This window comes from Trichosurus vulpecula, chromosome 2 (genome assembly GCF_011100635.1).
Source record: "Trichosurus vulpecula isolate mTriVul1 chromosome 2, mTriVul1.pri, whole genome shotgun sequence".
Taxonomy (NCBI): domain Eukaryota; kingdom Metazoa; phylum Chordata; class Mammalia; order Diprotodontia; family Phalangeridae; genus Trichosurus; species Trichosurus vulpecula.
In genome coordinates, this window is record NC_050574.1 from 83,007,052 (window position 1) to 83,019,483 (window position 12,432).

Here is a 12,432-nt window from a genome sequence, read left to right on the forward strand (position 1 = left end):
GATCATTGTGTTACTCAGAATAGCTAAGTCATTCACAATTGATCATTGTACAATACTGCTGGCACTGTGTACAGGGTTATCCTGGTTCTGCTCACTTTACTCTGCATCAGTTCATACATGTCTTCCCAGGTTTTTCTGAAATCATTCTGCTCATTATTTCTTATAGCACAATAGCATTTCATCACAACCATATATCACCACTTGTTCAACTATTTCCCAATTAATGGGCATCTTCTCAATTTCTAATTCTTTGACACCACAAAAAGAGCAGCTAAAAATATTTTTGTATGTATAAGTAATTTTCCTTTTTTTGTTTTGATCTCTCTTGGATACAGAAGGGGTTATATGTTTTACCCTCCCCCTCCTACTTTTAAACTTCTCTCACTTTCTTATCTTTATCAGTGCAAGAAAACTGGGCAACAGTGAGCCATTCTTCTCTGCTTCCTCTGTTTACAAATTTCATGGCAGTACAAAAAGAAGTCTTACAAGGAAGAAGTTAAGGAGGTAAATAAAATTCTGAAGTTAAATATGATAGCTCTCTGGAGAACACTGAATGGGAATATAACTTTTCTCAGAAATGCACAGCACCTATACAAAAATTGACCATGTATTAGGACATAAAAGCTCACAAACAAATAAAAGCAGAAATAGTAAACATACCCTTTTCAGATAATAATGCAAGAAAAATTACATTCAATCATATACAATGAAAAGACATTAAAAATTAATTGGAAATTAAATAATCTTATCCTAAAAAACAAGTGGGTTAAAAAACAAGTTACATAAACAATCAATAATTTCATTAAATGACAACAATGAAACAATATACCAAAATTCATGGTTTGTAGCCAAAATGGCAATTAGGGGAAAATTTATATCTCTAATATCTTGCATCAATAAAATAGAGAAAAAACAGATCAATGAATTGGACAAACAACTAAAAAAAACTAGAAAAAGAGAAATTTAACACCAATTAAACACCAAATTGAAAGTCTTGAAAATCAAAGGAGAGATTAATAAAATCAAAAGGAAGAAAACCATTGAACCAATAAATAAAACCAGAAGCTAGTTTTATGAAAAAAACCAATATAATAGATTAATCATTGTTAATTTAATTTTTAAAAAAGAAAAGAAAAAATCACATTATTACTATCAAAAATAAAAGGGATGAATTCAACACCAAAGAAGAGGAAACTATGACAACTGTTAGGAGCTATTTTGCCCAATCATAAGCCAATAAATTTGACATTATAAGAAAAATGGATGAACAACTACAAAAATATAAATTACTCAGATTAACAGAAGAAGAAATAAAATACTTAAATAACCCACCTAGAAAAAGAAATTGAACAAGTTATCAAAGAGCTTCCTAAGAAAAAATCCCCAGGACAGATGGCTTCACAAGCAAATTCTCCCAAACACTGAAAGAAGAATTAATCACAACAGTATATAAACTATTTGGAATAGTAGGCAAAGAAGGAGTCCTACCCAAATTCCTTTTACAACACAACTATGCTGCTGATATGCAAACCGGGAAGAACCAAAACATAGAAAGAAAATAATAGACCAATTTCCCTTACGAATATTGATGCATAAATTTAAAATAAAATAGTAAAGAGATTATGACAATATATCACAAGGATCATACACTATGGCTAAGTGGAATTTATACCAGAATACAGGGCTGGTTCAATGTTAGGAAAATTATCAGCATAATTGACCATATCAATATCAAAAACAACAGAAATCATATAATTATCTCAATAGATGCAGAAAAAGCCTTTGACGAAATACAGCACCCATTCCTATTGAAAACCCTAGAGAGAATAGGAATAAATGGAGCTTACCTTAAAAGGATAAGTAATATTTATCTAAAACCATCATCAAGCATTATATGTAATGGGGATAAGCTACAAGCCTTCCTGATATAATCAGGAGTGAAGCAAGTACGCCCATTATCACCTCTATTATTTAATATTGTACTAAAAATGTTAGTTTAGCAATAAGAGAAGAAAAAGAAATTAGAATAGGCAATGAAAAAACAAAACTATCACTCTTTGCAGATGATATGATGTTATGCATAGAAAATCCTAGAGAATAAACTAGAAAACTACTTGAAATTATTAACAACTTTGGCAAAGCTGTAGGATACAAAATAAACCCACAAAAATCATCAGCATTTCTATATGTTACCAGAAAACTCCAGCAGCAATAGAGGAAGCAAAATTCCATTTAAAATAATATAAAATTCCATATAAAATACTTGGGAGTCTACCTGCCAAGACAAACCCAGGACTTCCATGAGATCAACTATAAGACACCTTTCACCCAAATAAAGTCAGAACTAAATAATTGGAAAAATATTAATTGCTCTTGGGTAGACTGTGCCAACATAATAAAAGTGAGAATTCTACCTAAAGTAATCTACTTATTCAGTGCTATACCAATTAAACAATCAAAAAAATTATAGAGCTAGAAAAAATAACAAAGTTCATCTGGAAGAACAAAAGCTGAAGGATATCAAGGGAATCAATGAAAAAAAATGTGCAAGAAGATGGTCTAGACAGTATCATAGAGCAGTAAATATCAAAACCATCTGGTACTGGCTAAGAAATAGAGTGGTGGATCAGTGGAATAATTGGGTACAAATTACATTATAGTAAATGACCATAGTAATCTAGTACATGATAAACCTAAATACCCAGGATTTTAGAACAAAAACTCATTATTTGAGAAAAACTACTGGGAAAACCAAATATAGACCAACATTTCACACAGTATACCAAGATAAGGTCAAAATGGATATGTGATTTACACATAAAAGGTGATACTGTGAGCAAATTAAATAGGCATGAAATAGATTATCCATCATATTTATGGATAAAGGGAGAATTTAGTACCAAAGAAGATATTGAGGGCATTACAAAATGTAAAATAGATAATTTTGATTATATAAAATTAAGAAGTTTTTGCACTAACAAAACCAATGCAACTGAAATTATAAGGAAAGCAGAAAACAGGAAATTTTTTGCAACAAATGTCTCTGATAAAGGCTTCATTTCTCAAATTATGAGTACTGAGTCAAATTTATGTAAATACAAGTCATTTCACAATTGATACATGGTCAAAGGATATGAACGGGCAGTTTTCAGACAAAGAAATCAAAGCTATCTGTAGTTATATGAAAAAATTCTCTAAACCACTATTGATCAGAGAAATGCAGATTACAACTCTGAAGTACCACCTGATACCTTTCAGAATGGCTAATATGAGGAAAGTTGGATGTTAGAGGGGATGTAGCAAAATGTCGGATGTTGGAGGGGATGTGGCAAAACTGGGAGGGACACTAATGCACTGTTGGTTGAGTTGTGAACTGATCCAACCATTCTAGAGAACAATTTGGAACTGTGCCCAGAGGGCTATAAAATTGTGCATACCCTTTGATCTAGCAATGCCATTTGCTAGGTCTATATCTCAAAGACATCCAAAAAGGAAGAAAGGACCTATTTGTACAAAAATATTTATAGCATCTCTTTCTGTGGTGACTGTGATTTGGAAATCAAATGGTTGCCCATCAATTGGGGAATGACTAAACAACCTGTGTTATATGATTGTAATGGAATGTTAGTTTCCCATAAGACATGACATTTAGGATGATTTCACAAAAACCTAGAAAAATTACATGAACCGATGCATAGTGAAGTGAACGGATCCAAGAGAACATTGTACACAGTAATAGCAATATTGTTCCATGAAAAATTGTGAATGTCTTGGCTACTCTCAGCAATACAATGATCAGAGACAATCCAAAGACTGATGATAAAGCATACTAGCATACTATCCACCTCCAGAGAAAGAGCAGATATTGATTGAATACAGACTGAAGCAGGCTATTTTTCACTTTCTTTCATTTTTTTCCTTTTATTCAAGTTTTCTTGTTCAAAATTACTAATATGGAAATGTTTTACACAAATGCATATGTATAACCTATATCTGATTGTTTACTGTCTCCGGAAGACAGGAGGGAAGCAAGAGGAGAAGGGATATAATTTGGAACTGAAACTTTAAATGAAAATGTTTTAATGAATTGGGAGAAAAAAATCCTCAGTGTGTCATAGCTGCTGAAATTCCTAATTCTCTAACTTATGATCAGTTTAGAAGAGTACAGAAGTTGGAGGTAATAGCAACCTTAGTAGAAAGAGGGGAAGAGAGAATTTGTATATCATATTTGTTTTTGTATTTGTGCATTTTAGTTCCATTTATGGATGGGTGTTATGGATGAAAAGATGAACCATGTAATGCTGGTGGACCCTCTTGTGCACAAGTGAGGTGTCCTGGTAAGTATATGCATATAATGTGGACTAAAGAAGTTTTGACATGTGAATTTGGGAAAAGGGTAGCAAGAAGGTTATGGTTACATTTGAGAGATGTAACAACTGGAAAATGTAGTGGATTTAGGCTTGAGTGGGTGATGAAAGAGTTGTGGTCACATGGATAGGAATAAAACACAAGTGTCCAAGGGTATGCCATCCCCTTTAAATGTGACACAGTAAAAGAGTAGTGACTCTTTATTCCTGAGGACTGGGGTTCAAATCCTGCCTCTTATATCTAATACCTACCTGGCCATGATTAAACCATTTGACCTCCCCAAGCCTCACTTTCCTTATCTGTAAAGTGAGTTGCAATAGATTGCCTCTGAGAAACCTTCCAGCTCTAGACTTTTGATCCTCTAATCCTTTATATAACAACACACGCGCGCACACACACACACACACACACACACAGAGGAAGCAAAACTAGACATTAAATCACCATATGGTAAACTTACCTATCTCACTTTACCTTTGTTCATTCAAGAGTATTAGTTTTGCAATGCCAGAAGAATATCACATAATTACACACACTAGACCAGAGTCCTGCTTCTCCCAGCTTTACTTTCCTTATTGCAGAAAGTGCTCATTTGCAAGGGAAGCTGGTATATTTTTGGTTCTGTTACCCTTAGCTGCTACCTTGCCACTTCCATAGTTTTGCCTCCTTGACTTCTTGACTGTACTAATAATACTCACAAATTAACCACTTAGTACTTGACTCTAGATTTTTTTTCTAGGAAACAGAAACAGGCTTATTGATTTATTGTTTACAGAATTCTCCTCTCCCATTTAAAAAATAGGATTTTGCCCACTTTCAATTCTTGATCATTTTTTTCTTATTCCCTAGCATATTAAAGGCCATTTACAATAATGATAAATAATAAAAGCCATTTACAATAATAAACAATAAACACTTATCAGCTCTATTAGTTTCCCTAGATTCAGTTCATTCAAGTCATGGGACTACGTAAAACTGTGGATGCAGTTAAAAATGGTTTGTGAAAATCTGAGAGGTATCATGTTTTCATGGATGGAGGGCTACATTGTGTTGTGTTTTTTTTAGCAAACACCTCATTTGATCCTCATAATAACCCTACAAGATATATGCTGTTATTATCCTCATTTTACAGTTGAGGAAATGATGCAACAAATTGGCTAGCAGCTGTTGTGTGGGTGAAAGACCAACACAAGCCCAACAACAAGAATTCTGCCAGCACAGGTTCTTTGATCTAAGGAAAGCAACGTTAAGGGGTTAACAATCTTATTTCAATCTAAGATACTAATATTATTCACTTACTTCAGGGGAAAATGCCAGCACCCTGAACTTCAGAACAAATACAAACAAATTACAAAGATACGTTATAAAGAGACCAAATAGAATTCATAGCTACCAAGGAACCATCAACATCTGAGTTCAGTAGCTGGGGAGCTTATAACAACAGGTGGCCCAGACTCACGTGCCACTCCTCCTGTGGCTCAGAGCCCCTAACAAATAGCTCTGTTCTCTCTTTTTATACACTCTTTAGCCATCATCAAACATCATCTGATAACCAGAGCTTAGGCTCCTAGTGTTGGCTCTGGTATTGGCAACTCCCCTTAGGACCCTGAGGGCTTCACGCCCACATAGGCTTAGCACCTAGTAGATACGGGTTTGGGCCTGGGCTTTGCACCTAGTAAGGCTCAATCAAAGACATTTAATTAATTTATCATTCTAAAACAGTAAAAAAAGTCCCAACTTAATTGATATTACAGGAAAATGAGATAAAAAAGAGGATAAGTGAATTGCCCAGGGTCACACATCTAGTAAGTGTCTAAAACTGGATTTGAAAACAATTCTTCCTGAATCCAAACTCAGTAATCTATTTACCCCTCCATCAGCTGCCATGTAACGTACAGGGAGATAATAGAATAGATAGTGGAGGAAGAAAATGTACATCTCTTTAGAACTTTACTACATTCAAAGGGTTTTGGGGGGTTTCAATAAGAAAACCCCCTATACAAATGGAGCCTCATACCTATGGTATAGGTTCAGTGGCTCAGTTTCTCCCCCTTGCTTTTGTTTTCTGTGCCTTGCTCCTCCATTCATCAGTCTCCTCATCTCAGTTTCTCTTGGTTTACGTTCTCTGCCTCTTCAGAAACTTTTTTTTTGGTTTCTAGTTCCCCTTTATAATCTTTCTTCCATTATATTTATAAAAACCCCAGTATCTCTATTAAGCCAGACCACAGAGAAGCTTGTTTTTCAAGCCTGTTCACTTTCTCAAATAGGAAGATGTGCCTATGGAGGTAGTAGGTAGATCCCTAGGGGTCTTCAAATAAAACTCGAATAGCCACTTGTTGGGTATAATGCAGAGGGCATTCCTGTTCAAGTGTGGGTTGGACTAGAGAGCCTCTGAAGTTTCTTCCAAATCTGAGTCTCCAATTTCCTTTTGTTTAACATGTACTTATATTGAGAATGCCTCTGAAAAGAATACAAACCTATAGTAGGAGGCCTTGGGAACAGTGCTTCAGTTTCTGTATCTACCAGTATGGAAAGTTGTTTGTGGCCCTGCCTTCAAACTCCTTGTTTTTCTCTTCACTGATATATTCATTAATTCCCTACGTGGACTGAATTTCTTCCTAAATTCTCTCTTGCACATGTACTCTTTCCACTTTATCCATAAACATAGCCCCCATATGTATAATAGTAATGTGTTACCTTCATGTGGCCCATTATCCTTCCCAAAGCTATTTCACATCTACTGTTTCATGTTATTCTTATCAAAACCCAGAGAGGTGGAGATGTGACTGGACTTGTGATTTCTTTGGTATAGAGAATGTCCAGTGAAGAAGCTCCCTCTCCCAAATCAGGTCAGCACCTCCTCTGTAACCTACAGTCTTAGAGAGTTCTTGGGGATCTGAGAGGTTAAGTCACACAGTCAGTACATGTGAGACATTTGAACCCACATCTTTCTCATATCTAGACCGCCCTATCCACTATGCCATATTGCCTCTTGGGGCAGAGATTATTAATCCCATTTTGAACAAATGAGGAGACTAAAGTTTAAGGCGAGGCGAGTTTCCCAGAGCCACTGAGATAATAAGCAGAAGCCCCCAAACTCAATTATTCTCATATTCTTTCCTTTTACCATATCATCTCAACATTAAAGGAAGTTCTTGCCAAGCCTGCCCTCCTCCTTCTGCAGATACCCCTGTTCACAGCTCACAGCTACTCCCCAAAGTGTTCTCAGCCAGAGTATGACCAGGGATCCCTTGTCCTCTTAAGGGCAGCTAAAACACGATTCCGACCCTGCAAAATTACAAACATTTCTATTCTAGGTTTCTATATCCTAGATATGGGAAAAGAATGTAGTGAATTAGAGAAGACCTTACAACGGCTGGCAGGCATTAATCTTAGTAGCTTCTGTTGGATCTGTGCATCCATGTGGAGAATGGTTCATGTCTGTGTTTGTAGTTATAAATGCATTCAGAACTTCATATAAATGTAGTTCTTTGAATATATGTTTGTGTAGGTCTTTGCTTCTGTGCATGTGGGTATGTACTCAGGTACATCTCTTTAGATTTGTATGTGCATACCTCCTGGCAGAATGAAATATTAGAAAAATTCATGTCTCTGGGGTCAGAGGACCTGGGTTCAAATCCTGCCTCTGATGCTTACTACCCTGCGATGCTGAGAAATTCACTTAACTTCCTTGGTACTCAAGTTTCCTTATCTATAAAATGAGAGAGACACTCTTTTTCTATCTTCTAGCTATTCATCTATGATCCTATTCTCCTAAATGGATGTGTTTCTGCATGTCTGTGTTTGTGCTTGTCTTTGTACTACGGAAGTCATTTTCATTAATGTTTGATTTTCTTAGAATAGGCCCTATAAATCTCCTGTGACCACCCCTCAGGTTATAGGGATCTCCCATTCTTCAAGATCCAAGCTCTGTCACTGGAGTTCAAATGTCTTAAACCCAATCTCCCCCTCTCTATTGCTACCATCATGTGTGGAGATTTCTCAGTCAGATTCTAACTAAAAGTTAACTTACCAACCACCTTATTTCCAAAGCCTGGAATTTTCCTTTAGTCACAAGCCTCTATAACACTGCCTAGAGTCTGTGTTAATCCTGTACTCACCTCACCATGATCATGGGAAGGAAAATTTATACTGGGAGTGGCCTCAGGATATACAGGGACGTGGCATAGGTTAGAGAGAGAGTTTCTGAAGTCTCTGGCCACAGGGTTGAGCAAAATAGTATGAAAATATGTCCCTGAACAAGGGTCCCAGGAGGTACCAGACTGACACACACATTTCCTTCTCACCTCTCCCCATTTTAATTTTGTCTCCAGGGGTCAGGAAAAAAGAATCCAAAACAATTCCCCATGCTTCTCAGACACAGCTCCGGTAGATGGGGATAAAGGATGGGTGGAGACTAGTGTCGATAATGAATGGACTTCAAGGAATTTCCTTCAAGGAATAAACTCAAGGAACTTTCATGAGGCTAGGGCTCCAATTTAGTCAATTATGTTTCTACCCTGAATAATACATGGAAGAACCAGAGCTCCTGTGAATGGGAATGTAAAGAGTCTGGATGTTTAGAAAGGTGTCTTTCTTCCCTGATTCTGACAGTTTTCCAATCTAGGGAATGGACTCTGGAAAATTAAAATTCAAAGATATTAGGAAGGTACCCGAATGTAGGTATTGATATCTTAATATTTGAAATGATGAAAACCAAGGTTAACAACAACAATATAACAAGAACAATGGAAATCACCTCCAAATTTCTTTCTACCCTTCCCACTACAACCAGGCTGCCACTATTCCTATAGGAGGTGGTGGTGAAGGAGGAGAGCAGATAAAAACTTCTGGTACAGACACATATACCATTGAAATGGGGCTTATGACCATACCAGCCTAGGGTTGTTGTAGGGTTTGTAAAGGTCCTTAATCAATCAAAAAGCATTTATTAAGCAACTACTGTTTACCAGGCACTGTGCTAGATTCTAGTTGTACAAATACAAAGATGAGAGTTGATGTTCTTTATCCCACAACATTGCTGTTATTGTGTGCAGTGTTCTCTTGGTTCACTTCCCTAGGCATCAGTTCATGTAATTCTTTCCAGGTTTTTATGAAATCATCCTGCTTGTCATTTCTTATAGTACAATAATATTCCATTACAATCATACACCACAGCCTGTTTAGCCATTCCCTAACTGATGGGCCTCCCTTTGATTTTCAATTCTTAGCCACCACAAAAAGAGCTGCTATAAATATTTTTGTACAAACAAGTCCTTTTCTCTTTTTTTAGATGTCTTGGGATATAAACCTAACAGTGATATTGCTGGATGAAAGGGTATGCACAGTTTTATAGCCCTTTGGGCATAATTCCAAATTACTCTCCAGAATGGTTGGATCAGTTCACAACTCCACCAACAGTGCATTAGCATCCCAGTTTTGCCACATCCCCTCCATCATCCAACATTTTTCCTTTTTATCATATTAGCCATTCTGATAGATGTGAGGTGGTACCTCAGACTTGTTTTAATTTGCATTTCTCTGATCAATAGTGAGAAAATCCCTATTCTTAGGGAGCTTATATTCTATTGGCGAGGCAATACTGACATATCTAAGTATATTATGTTACCTATAGAAATAAGTATAATAATATATTACATTCAAATAGATATGTATATCTATATAGAGAATAATACAGAAATAGTCACAATATAGTTAAGTACAAGTCAGGGAGGGAGGACAGTAGCGATGGAGGGGAGGCGGGAAATCAGGAAGGTCTTTGTGTAGATGACATTTGAGCTGCATCTTAAAGTTAATAGTTGAATTCTATGAAATGGAGGTGAGGAAAGAGTGCATTCCAGACAAGGCAGGTAGAAAGTACAAAGGCACGGAGATTAGAGCTGGAATGTCATGTGTGATATACATAGAGCTTTCTGGGCCATACCATAGAGCACTCCTCCCAAAAAAAGGAGTATGTAGCACAGGGGGTTGAATGCTGGGCCTGGAGTCAGGAAGACCTGAGTTTAAATCCATCCTCATACACTTGCTGTGTGCCCCTAAGTCATTTAATGTCTCTTCACCTCAGTTTCTCCATCTATAAAATAAGGATAATAATGCACCTACATCCCAGGGTTATTATGATGACAATATTAGCAGTGATAACATGAACTCCTTTTGACTCATAAACTCACAACTTCATGCTATACTACTCCTAGAGACAAATCATAGCAAGGAGAAATGATAACAAGAATAATAATAATGATTACAGTAATAACAGTACCCACCACTTTATTTTTGACCTATGGTCTTCATTGGTATAGGGAACTCCCTAAGAGGAAGCAACCTTTACACATGCAGATCACCACCTGCTCTGCAAATTATAGTCAGAGAGAGTTGCCTGGGGGTACTTAAAGGTTTAGTGACTTGCCTATGGCCCTACAGCTAGGATATGTCAGAGAGATTTGAACCCAGGTTGTCTTCTTCCCTCTCAAATCAAATCCTTTATCCAATCTAATTCCAATAGTTTAGTTCTTGAATAATGGAACGAATCTGAGATGAAATAGAACAGGGAAAAATGTCATGTTATACAAGAGTTCAAAATATCAACTTCACAAAAACAGGATATATAATAATAACTGATGACAGATTATATCAACATAGTGTTTTAATATTTGGAAAAGTACTTTACAAATGATTCCAGACGTTATTCGAGCCTCAGGCAGCAGAGGAGGCAGCAGCAGGGTGGGTCATGCCCCGCAGCAGGTCCGAGTCCCGCTTTTCCAGACCTCGCTCACCGCGGCCACCCAGCTGCGCCTCTGCTGCGAACCCAGCCATGGCTCCAAAACAGGCCCTGAAGCCCGAGTTCCAGGAGGGCGAGCGCGTGCTGTGAGTCCACGGGCCGCTGCTGTACGAGGCCAAGTGCCTCAAGGTGGTCACGGAGGACAAGCAGTGGCTGGAACAATAACTGGGGGGAGTGGGTGCCCGAGAGCCGCGTACTCAAGTACTCGGAGGCCCACCTGCAGAAGCAGCGTGACCAGCAGAGGGCCAACCAGGTGCACCAGGCCGAGGGCCAGGCGCGGGGCGGGGACCCGGGGCGCGGGGGCAGAACATTCGCATCACGCTCTCCACCTCGGTCGCCGCCTCCACCTCTGGCGTGGCCACGGGCGCGGAGGTCCCCGCTCCGGGCCCGGGCCGCAAGACCCGCAAGAGCAAGCAGAAGACCGGCGGGAGCGACCGTGGCGCCGGCCCCAGCACGAACGCGGCCCGGGACCCCCCCGCAGCCCCTGCACCGGCGGCACGCCCTTGGGGTCCAGGCTTCCAGGAGCGAAGCGGCGGCCGCCGCGCGCCCGGAGCCGCGGGTAGCAGATCCCCGCCGAGCTGAAGCCGCTGCTGGTTTGCGACTGGGAGCTGGTAACCCAGCAGGGCCGGCTGTTCACCGTGCCCGCCGCCAAGAGCGTGGACACCATCCTGGACGAGTACGTGGCCTTCCATCAGGCGCAGGGCTGGCGCGACAACCTGGAGTACGCGTCCGAGGAACTGGTGGGCGGCATCCACGCCTACTTCAACGTGCTGCTGGGCACGCAGCTGCCGTAGGAGAACGAGTGGCCGCAGCACGACCGTGTGCTGGCCGCGCACCCCGACGAGCCCATGTCGCGGCTGTAGGGCGGCCCTACCTGCTGCGCCTCTTCCTGCGCATCGGGGCCATGGTGTCCCACACTCACTTCGACGACAAGAGCCTGGTGCTGCTCTTCGCCCACCTGCACGACTTCCTGGGCTTCCTGGCCAGGGACCCCGAGGCCTTCTTCAACGCGGCCGAGTACAGGGAGCCGGCCCAAGAGCTGGCCCAGAGAGGCCCCTGAGCGCAGGGCGCCGGCCCCTCCATCCCCTCCGCCCCGAATTGTGCTGCAGACCCGACCGGTGTCCCGGGGAGGTGTCGGAGGCCTGGGTGGGGTGGGTACACAGTTTCCGGGGATGTTCGGAGGCCCATCACTGATCCGCTGCGCTTGTGTTGTGTTAATGCGCAGTGAGGAAACTTACTGATGCTTGTTTTGAAAGTTTCACCTT

The 12,432-nt window shown here is 39.9% G+C and overlaps 1 pseudogene; it reads left to right on the plus strand.

Annotated features, from left to right (window-relative positions):
- Positions 1-11,200: 11,200 nt before the first annotated feature.
- Positions 11,201-12,227, plus strand: LOC118836510 (annotated as a pseudogene).
- The last annotated feature ends 205 nt before the right edge of the window (positions 12,228-12,432 follow it).